The following is a 10,472-nucleotide window of genomic DNA, read 5'->3' as shown; positions in this document are numbered from 1 at the left end:
CACTTCACCCTTATATTCATCTTGCTTTTGGATTTCATATTGTAGTTAGTTTCCATTTGCTAATTTATTTTGGATTTCAAATTTGGAACTTAGAACTTGGAAAATATTTCCATATGTTTTGATAAATATTTTGGTTTTTGATTGCTAATTAAACATTTATTGAACTTTTTAGATATATGGGTCAAAACTTAAATATATTTGTTTCGTTAGTATAGACTTAGTGATGTATGACATGCAAATTATATCATTAGATGCAAATCTAAGTATTTTTATGGATGAATTTATAATGTACTTGATTATTCAACATACAAAACTATTATCAATGTGTTTTTTACTTTAAATCTGAAAATATGTAGGATTTTATGATTCACAATCCGATCTTACTATCTATGATCTCACTTACTTTCAACGATCTTACGTAGGATTCTGATTTTGACAACCTTATGCATAAAAAATGGCTTGGCCAATAGATGCACCCTCTCTCAATAAAGGAAGGTTGAGCAGTCATTAATCTAAAGACATTAGAGATCACTTCACCTCTTGGATGACATAGTTGAAAAATGTATGATTCTTTCGGTAGGCTTTTGGTTAAAAAATTCTACTTAAATAAGAAATCCTAAAAAGTACCCACAATTTTCAAATTATTTTAGTGTTCCATTTTACACTCCAACAACTACAGCTGACATGTGTCTAGTTTGTTTCTATATTAAACTTTGATGATAAAAAAAATTTGTGATTGACGGAGTAGAAAATAAAACACTTAGAAATTAAAATAGAATATAAGAATTTTATCCCTAAATTTGAGCCCACGTTGTCATCACAAATTATTTCATTCACACTGAGTTCGGATATGGTCCAAACTTTATATTCAGGCAATATTAAGCTTGAGCCAGCTTCTATAGGTTCAGGCTTAAATTCAATGGTGGGTCCAATTTCTTAATTAAATTGTCCGACTTGGTGACAGGCCCATTGCATGCCTAGAATTGGGCCTTTTTGAAGGGATAAAAAAAACATGTGAGATTCTCGGAACTTGTTTGACATGCATTGGTTAGAATGTCTGTTTATGACATACATGTATGTCATTCGGTTCTATTTATAAAAGAAAAAAAAAATGATTTCGTAGAGATTTAGGGACCTACTTTGTCTGCCATTGCCAACGAAAAAAAAAAAAAAAAACCCTAAACTCAACAGAATCCTTAGCAATTCAGGCCAATAACTCAAAATTTAACAATTGGATTCCTCTCACAATCTTCAGCAATTAAAAAAAAAAAAAAAAAAAAAAAACCTTTTGTCAATTTAGGACCACATGTATGACTTTGATATTACTTGACCGCTAAATTTGGTGGTCCTGATGATCGATGAAGGACGAAGATACCAATTCAATGAAATTCATTTGTTTGAAAAGATTAAAAAAAGAGAGGCAAGAATGAAAGAAAACAATGGAACATCAACCAGCGCAAATAAACACATGCATCATGCATGATGCAACTATGTAAGAATCATTATAGTTTTGCATCTTATTTTTCATTTTTTTTTTCCAACTCTGTCTCATGATTTTTCTCTAAATTGGGTCTCACTAGCTGACTTGGATAGAGGCCCGCCAAAAGGGAAGCTTGTAGGAGCAGTAAATGGCCTCCTAAATTGAGGCCTATCAAAAAGAGAGCTTGAGGTGGTCTCAACCCAAACTTTTGTTCTTTGGAAGCGTGCACATCCACAAAGAATGGCAAGAAATATTTTATTAGTAGAGAATATGATTTCCTCATTTTCTGTTGGAAATGATAGATTAATTTGAACACCTTTTATTTCTTCTTTATCCTTGAGATAATGTGTCATATATTTATAATTTCTTAATTTGAGTGAACTCTTGGCCTGTTTTATAATTATTATTGTCCAAGATAGTCTTCTCCTATCCCTAAAACTAGGGGTGTTAATTCATGTTAGTATGTTATGTTCGTGTTGTGTCAAGGTAGTGGTATTTCAATTAATAGCTCAACCCGAACACGACCTATTTAATAATTGTGTCATGACCCTTCAACCTTAACATGACTTGTTAATGAAGTAGGTTAACATGATACGACTTACTTGATATACTTAATAAGCGGGTCATGTGTTGACATGACTCATTTCAATCCAATTAATATTAAATAGGTTGGGTTGACATAAATACAACCCATTAACCTGCTGCCTATAGAATGTAACCATTTTCAACACATTTGATATGATTAATATTGTTTTGAATTTAATAAACATAAAATTTAATACAAACTCATAACATCAATATACCTATTAAGCATACAATTTGAATGTTAATTATAACATAAAAATACTTAAAGCATATTTTCCAGAAGTTCATAGTGAAGGGTTATGGTTTCAATTATATCCCTTTATAATTTTGAATTCATACCCATCCAAACCCCTTAAAAAAAAATACCAAACCTTTACTATTAGGGTGAAGTCAGGTTGTTAACCTCAAGTTTAGGAAATAAAATAAGGTCGAAAACCTCTAATCATCCCCCCCCCCCCCCCCTCCCCCAATAAAAGAGGGTGAACACTTCATCCCAGTTAGTTGACTGCACAAAAATTTGTTATAATATTTTTTAATAGAAATATAATAAGATTTAAAATTTATGGTGTTGGTTCCATATAATAATTATCTTTTTACCATGGAACTAAGACCAAATCTGTTCATTGCTGTTTACAGTCACTCGCATCTTAATAACTTGATTGGAACTATAAATCCGTGACCTAGCTAACAGGCCAATGATTTACGATTTTTAAAAAAATTCACTGGATTTTCTATCTGAAGATGACAAAATTGGTCACTGTAAGATTATCTGTTATCTAACCAATCATACTTAGCAAAACAAATGATCGTTCACCATTTTTGTTAAAACATCCAAAGCAATCCAGCGCAATAATTGAGTTATGCACATCGTACTTTGCTTTTTTTTTTTTTTTTTCCTTCATCAATTATTTAACCAGAACTAGTTGAATTCCAGCTGTGAAAGCTTGCAAGAATTGAGTCTTAGTACTAGTTTGCCTCTTCACCTCAAAATGGAAATTATTTCCAAAATTAATTTCTAGTAAATATATGTATTTTTTCCTTGGGACCCATTACGGATATTCGTTGTGCGATTGTGAAAGAAAGAAAATCATTATTCATGTAGCGGTTAGAATTTCCAATCAAGAAAGGGCTTGATATAGGTTATCTTACAAATCTTGGAGATGTTTATAAAAGCTAATAATGATGGAATTGGCCAACTAAATCGTATCAATATCAAGGACCCCATTAGCTAGCCTCCTTGGACTACTTCTTGTTGGGATTGAAGTGGTTTCTTTGGTAATGATCAGAATGGCATGACATGATGGACAGTTGAGGTTATGCAACTTGACACCTAAAACCACAAATGTACCTACCTTTTTGAAGACAACAAGGATATCTATGAAACTGTTTCTGAAACATGAAACTGCTATTATGAGAAACAATATAATTATGATAGGTTTCTATAGCTAGCTAGTTATGATACTGTACAAGATTAGGTTCACAAAAATGATTATATATGTATTTTGGGGTTTTGCAAAGCTTTTTCTCATCCCCACAAAGTGGCCCTACAGTACAGAACTACTAAACATTGTAGGAAAAGTCAAGAAAGTTTTTATGTGTGGAGGCTAGGAACCAGTACGAAAGATGATAAAAACACAAGACATAAGAAAAAGAGTACTTGTTTAGGACCACTTGAGGATGCCAGAGCATTGGTTATCAATTTTAAGCCCAAGTACTATGGCCTACCAAGTGCATAGATCTAAGCTCTCTGTCTCTGTCTCTTTCTCCATCTCTCATCTACATGTGCGGTTGTTCGACAAGTACCATAGAACAGCTGCAAACATAAAAGAAATGACTAGCTGCCGATGTTGCATTACCCAGCAAAGAAGAAAATAAATTCTGTACCTGATGAAATGCTTCTTCATACAAGGTAAAATGGCTCAGTATAGGGGGGGAAAAGTCTTGCTGGTTGTACTTTAATAAAGGGAGATGATATCCGCAAGCTTCATCTTTAGTCAATCAAGTTCAACAATAAATATATATATATATTTTTTTTTTGTTTTTTTGTTTTGGGGCACATAGAAAAGAATCTTATACGGCTTTTATTAATGAGAGTCATCCTGTTGTTGAGGAGAAATTTATTAGGTTTCATTGTATTGAAAAGTAACAAAAATGATTATACAGATATTTCCTTAAAAAATTGGTCTATTATAATAAAAAATTTAACCTTAACCGCTATCTCAGACATTAGATCATCATACGCTTAAAATATTTTGATTAAATGATGCTACCCAGCTTTCAAGAGTATAAGTGTATAACCCAAATTCTGACCCCACACCCCACTAGAAAACAAATAAAAATAAAAATTTTAGTCACTTTTGATGCTCATATAAATGTTTATAGGGTTTATAATTATAAGATTTTGCTAATATGTGTCATAACGGCACACAATAATTATTTATTTTTGAAATTTTCTTTTCGAGAATTAAAAAAGTATTAATAATTTTTTTAATTTTCAAAATTTTTTTACTATAAATGAATAACTTAATATGTGCCCTTAGGGCACACATTAACCGAATTCATTATTATATAATAAAAAGATGTCCAAATAATTTCCTTTCATATGGGTGACATTTGTACACGCAAATATATGCTTGGATAACCTTTTAGCTAGCATAATTTTCAAAAGCTCTTATTCATAGCATTTCAACTAGAAGCCACTCTTCAATTACTTTATTCTTGTAAATACTTAATTAAGTTGATGTGTAAATCCATAAGAGATAATTCGAAATGGTCCTCTCATGTCAACGTCTGATTTAAAGATGTGGACCTATTACCAGTGATCGGAGTAAATGGAGGGAACATTATTCATGTGAACGTCGTCAACTTACAACTACCAAATTCAGATACCATCGTCGTGGGCCCATGGCACTTTAATGTCAAACTCAAAGAACAAAGAAATGTGCATAACTTCTCTCTCTCTCATTATTATTTGTCATAGCGACAACCAAACACATGGGTCAATAATATTGTACGAAAGTTGAATTGAAATATTCTGAGAACTTAATTTAAGTAACTTGTCAAATTAAATGATTAAGTTCGACCCCTTTTTTTTATTAGCTTAACTTTTTGGGATCGAGATAAGTGGTAATTTATTAATGTTATCTTTCAACTATCATATATTAACAAAATTTAAGGCTTGTAACATTTGTGAATTTACTAACACAGTCCTTTTGAATTTACTCATGATCTAGGCCACTTCAATTTTAAACCAGTTTTTAACTTCTGCAACAAATCTATTGCAAATGGTGAAAGCATTTGCATGTATTTTTTTGCCACTAATACTATTAGCTAGAGATGGTCGCTCATATTATGTTCTAGAAGTAACATCGGTCTTTAATTAGAGGTCTCATGGGTGGAGTGCAATGAATGTAGTAATTTTTATTGGGTTAGGGTTTCTTTAGAGAGACTAAATTCATTGTAAACCCTGTATTTTCTCATAGAGAAGATTTTTGTTACTCGTTCTCATAGGCATAGACATACTTTCGAATTACATAAATCTTTGTGTTGATTTTCTCTTCTTACTCTTTAGTTTCACAAATATTGCTAGCAACCAAAATTCATTCTTCTGCAATGTTTCATAACTAGCATGATCGCTTTTGATTTGATAATGCACTTAAAATCTTCTTAATACATAATTTTCTTTCGTAATCTCATATTTTTCACGATTAATAGGTTTAGGAAGAATGATATATATGGACAACTTATTATGCTAGTTTTGTTTTCTGGTATGTTATTATGCTAGTTCATATTATCTCTCACATATTTTTCCATGATATATATAGACAATATTGACATGTGATTCGTACATAAAAGACAGGAAAGAAAAGAGAAAAATGAAAAAAAGGCAACCCTTCATCATTCAATCATTGAAAATCCATCTTTCTTGAATAATAGCGCCAGTTGTTCATAAAAAAAAAAAAAAAAAAAAAAAAAAAAAAAAAAAAAAAAAAAAAAATCATTGAAAATCCATCTAAGATATGAGGAAAGCGATAGACACGTGCAAATGTATTGATATCTTTCATCATTTGAAATGAAAATTCTTAGATATGTTACAAGCTAGGAGTGGGAAATCTTGGTTCACAAGTTTTTTAATGGCCCTTACAGCAATCCCAAAATTTTCAATCTGTATATTATATTTTTGTCAATAATCAATTTAAGCAAGATTATAAAGAGAAAAATCAATATAGAAATTTTACGTGGTTCAATAGTGTCCTTACGTTCACAGGAGCTAATGGCTATTAATCACTATATGATAAATTATAGTTACGACAATGTTTATATATAGCATAACTCTATATGTAGTAACAATTTTTAAATTATCCTTTATTTTAAGGCCTTGGATTAGTTGAACCAGAACCAGATATGAGCCAATTTCAACAGATATTCGTAATAAATACTCATTCAATCTCCAACATATCAATTACTACATTTTCTACCATTAATATATGGTCTAACTAGTTATTCCTCATTCTCTTTTTGATATATTATCACTTGTTTCAAAAGTTTCCTTGAACTACATGAGAATTAAAATTTTTTAATAGTTACTTTAAGACTCTTTGATTGAGAGTCAACATGTGTTACTGAAGTTAAATGAGAAATAGAGATGGACCAGATTTTGAACGAATAATCTCATGATCAATTATCACTCAATTTCAAAAAATTTTATTATTAAACATTGAGAAACTTTATAATTTAAATATTATAAAATTCTTGGAAATTTATTTTTATTATATTTTATTTAAAAAAAATATTATTCCCATCTTGCTACTCAACCACAAAAATGTAAATATTAATTTTTTCCATCATAGTAGGGAAGCAATAACATATAAGTGGTTGGTTTTGATTCAAAAGGACAAATTCTTGGGCGCTCAATGTCCAACATATGATAAATATAAGTTTGGAAGACTTACTTACCCCCCCCCCCCCCCCCAAAAAAAAGGTTTGGAGATTTTCTAGTTGATTTTTGAATCCCACACTGACTAGAAGAATAACAAGGAGATAAGTTAATTCCTATTATGAGTGTTAATTCTACATTAACAAAAAAATAAGTAAGGAAGTGCAATTGTCCCTATAAATAGAGTTGTGTTGTAACCTTTGTGGTGTGTGAGAGTTAGAAGACAAAGTATTGTCTAGAGAGAGGATTTGAAGACTAAATTTTGTCTTATGTGTTAGTGTGACTACACATTGAGTGTATTGAAGATTTGGGTTAGCTTATGTTGGGTTAAGATAGCTTGACCACGGTTAATTATTCAATTACCCAAGTTGATTAATTATGTTCAATTTGCATGTAAAATATGAAGGATCCAACAAATCACCAAAAAAGTGGAGCGGGAAATAAATTTGACACGGTAATTTGTTAACAAATGGGAAAAATCTCACAAGGTAAAAAGCCTACCAGGTGATTTTAAGATCACTACTTCCAAAATTCACTAAGTAACAATCAAGCGGTTATAAGTATAAAGAATTTTACCAACTACCCTTGGATACCAACCTACAGTTGAACCTTTATTTCAATACTCAATTGGACTTGATCTTGTAGTAGTCTTCTTTCCTTTGATGTACAAACCTCCAATTTGTGACTAACTCTTTGTATGGATTCTAGTACGTAACTAACTCATTTACACAAATCCCAGCATGTGACTAACTCCACAGCAACCCTTTGATTGTTGTAGTTGATTTGCAACAGCTTTACATAGAAACACTAATAAGATCTTCAAAGTTTGTACTAGAGAATTTGCTTGGTTACAAAACTCAAAAGTGTACAAGAAACGCAGCAAGAACTCTTTCTTTTGTAAGAAGAGGCTAGGGTTTCAAAAAGAAAATCTTATGAAGCTTTCTAGGGTTGAGGATTTTTTTTTCTCTCTCTACCTCCTTATTTAAATAGGAGCTTAATGGGCCTTTTAAATAGGCTCTCATATTCCAATTAAGTTTACACAAATTTTGGGCTTTCCTAATCCTATAAAGGTTATACAAACCCATAAACAAATAACCTTTTTGAATTAAAAACGTTGTAGGCTACATTAGAGATCCCGTAAACTCGATAGATTGAGACAGGTATCGAGCTTTAGTAAACCTCGATGGATCGACAGGTATTGAGATCTGCAGATTCAAATTTTCTTAAGCAGTTCTTGAGTAATCTTCATGTCTTCAATGTAACCACTTGTAATGATCATCTTAAACTTACTTGAATTTATCTAAATATAAGTAAAGTGCGTTTTGTCATAGGATATGTCAATTTTATAAAAATATGAATCTAACAGCTTATATTTGTGAAGTTTGAGAGTATTTGTAAGTGTGGTTGTAATTTTTATCATTTATACTGGATTTTTGTTGTTGGTGTCACCCATGAATATAGGCACAAAATTTGTTGAACTATATAAAATTTTGTATCTTACCTTGCTCGTTTTTTATTTATTTATTATTTTACATGTTTTTCATAACAAATTGGTATTAGAGCTATTGGTTTGGGATATGAATATGCCTAGCTCATAGGTGGAGTCCTTAGATGAGAAAAATAAAATTATTTTTTTAGAGAAGTAATGTCAAGGGCATTTGGGTGCAATAAGAAATGATAAAAGTGTTGCATGAGAAGTCAAAGAATGTTAGGATCAAATCCTAGAGTGCTGAGCGACAGTCATTTAGCCTGAAACGACACTTAGGTTTTGACTAATTAAAGCGCCAATGAACCCATGGTGTTCAATTAAATTCCAAGCTCGATAGACATTTGATCTATCGATTTATGCTTTAACAAACTCTCGGTAGATTCTCAATAGATTGAGAATTGGGAAGTCAATTTTTTTCTTGACACGTTTATTTTTAAGTTGGTTGATGAGGTGGGTTATTTTAACTCTAATTAATTAAAGAGAATATATAAATGCCCATTATGCACGACTTTTACAAGAGTTATAGAGACATAAAAGCTAGTGTTATTCAGGGAGAAAACCCTAGCCTTTACCTATCAAACCCAAGAGTTTAGGAGTAAACAGAGAAGATATTTTTTTGGTTTTGATGCTACCACAGCAGTGGCAGAGCCAGGAATTTAGGTCAAGGGGGGCAAGATTAAAAGACAAGGTTGGAAGTAAAAAATTAATCTAAGAAAATTAATCAATATTAATAACAAAATAAGTAAACAACTATATGGTAATGTAATTGTCATACAGAATCTAACATAAAATGTAAACTTTAATTTATTTTTTCACACCTAGCTTATTTACTAAATTGCCCTAAAAGATTTTTCATATTTTGAAACCGCTGTATAATTTCTTCACAATCAATAGTCTTGAATATATCTTTCTCAATATATGTGACTAAGTAATCATTCATCTACTGATGTCCTATTCGATTGCGTAATCAATTTTTAATTATGTTCATTGTTGAAAAAGCTCTTTCAACAGTAGTTGTTGCAAGTAGTAAGATCAATGTCAAAGTCACTAATGAGTAAACCAATGGATATGAAACATTCTTTTTCATTTCTACCATCTTTTCAGCAAACTGTCCAATTCCTTTAAGTGCTAAAAACGCTTTAGTGGACCGTATGTCTTGAATGTATGTCTCAAGTTGGTTATTCAAGAAACTTGAAGAGTTGAAAAATCACTTGGATAAAATTGAGCAAGCCGAATAAATTTCATTGAATAGTACACTTCTACAAGCGGCTTGGTATAAAGCATAAAAAAATTCTACAGGTGGCTTTGTACAAAGTCCATCAAGTTTACTAAGTGAGACCCATTGATTTTATATATAGAATTGTACTACTACTAGGAGTAGAAGTCTACTGCTACTAGGAAAGCTGAAAAGATAACGTGAATTCACTTAATTGTGATTTTTTTTTTTGTCTTTTGTGCAGGGGAAAATATGGTATTTCAGGTCATTAATTGTCAAAAGATTTGAAAGTTCGGGGGGGCACTTGCCCCCCTCCCTCCGCCCCTGTACCACAGTGTAGATCAAGGCTAAAGCCATAGAACCATCCTAGGGTTTGCTGTGGAGATCAAATCTTAACTAGGTTTTTGAAGTTTTGATTGTGGTTTGTGCGGGAGATTCCAGATTACATGAGTCCAATAGTGCTTGGAGCAGTCTGGGCCATACCTGTATATTACTATTGAAGATTACAATTAAGAACATGGGTATGTTTCAATTATTAAAACTTCAATTCTAATAGTTGAATTTTCATTGGGATTGGTGGTTAATCCCCATAGTAGTTTTTTGTGTGAATACGTTTATAGGCTTTTTACTTTATAACCAATAGGGGTGTGCATGGGTCAAGACTTTTTTGGTTTGTTTTAGAATCATACATTGGCTAAAAGAAGTAAGAAGGTATAATAGTTCCTATAAATAGAGTGGTGGTGTAGCTTTTGTGATGTGTGAGATT

Source organism: Castanea sativa, chromosome 9 (genome assembly GCF_040712315.1).
Source record: "Castanea sativa cultivar Marrone di Chiusa Pesio chromosome 9, ASM4071231v1".
Lineage (NCBI taxonomy): Eukaryota > Viridiplantae > Streptophyta > Magnoliopsida > Fagales > Fagaceae > Castanea > Castanea sativa.
The sequence above is the reverse complement of the archived record's forward strand: the minus strand, read 5'-3'. Positions refer to the sequence as shown.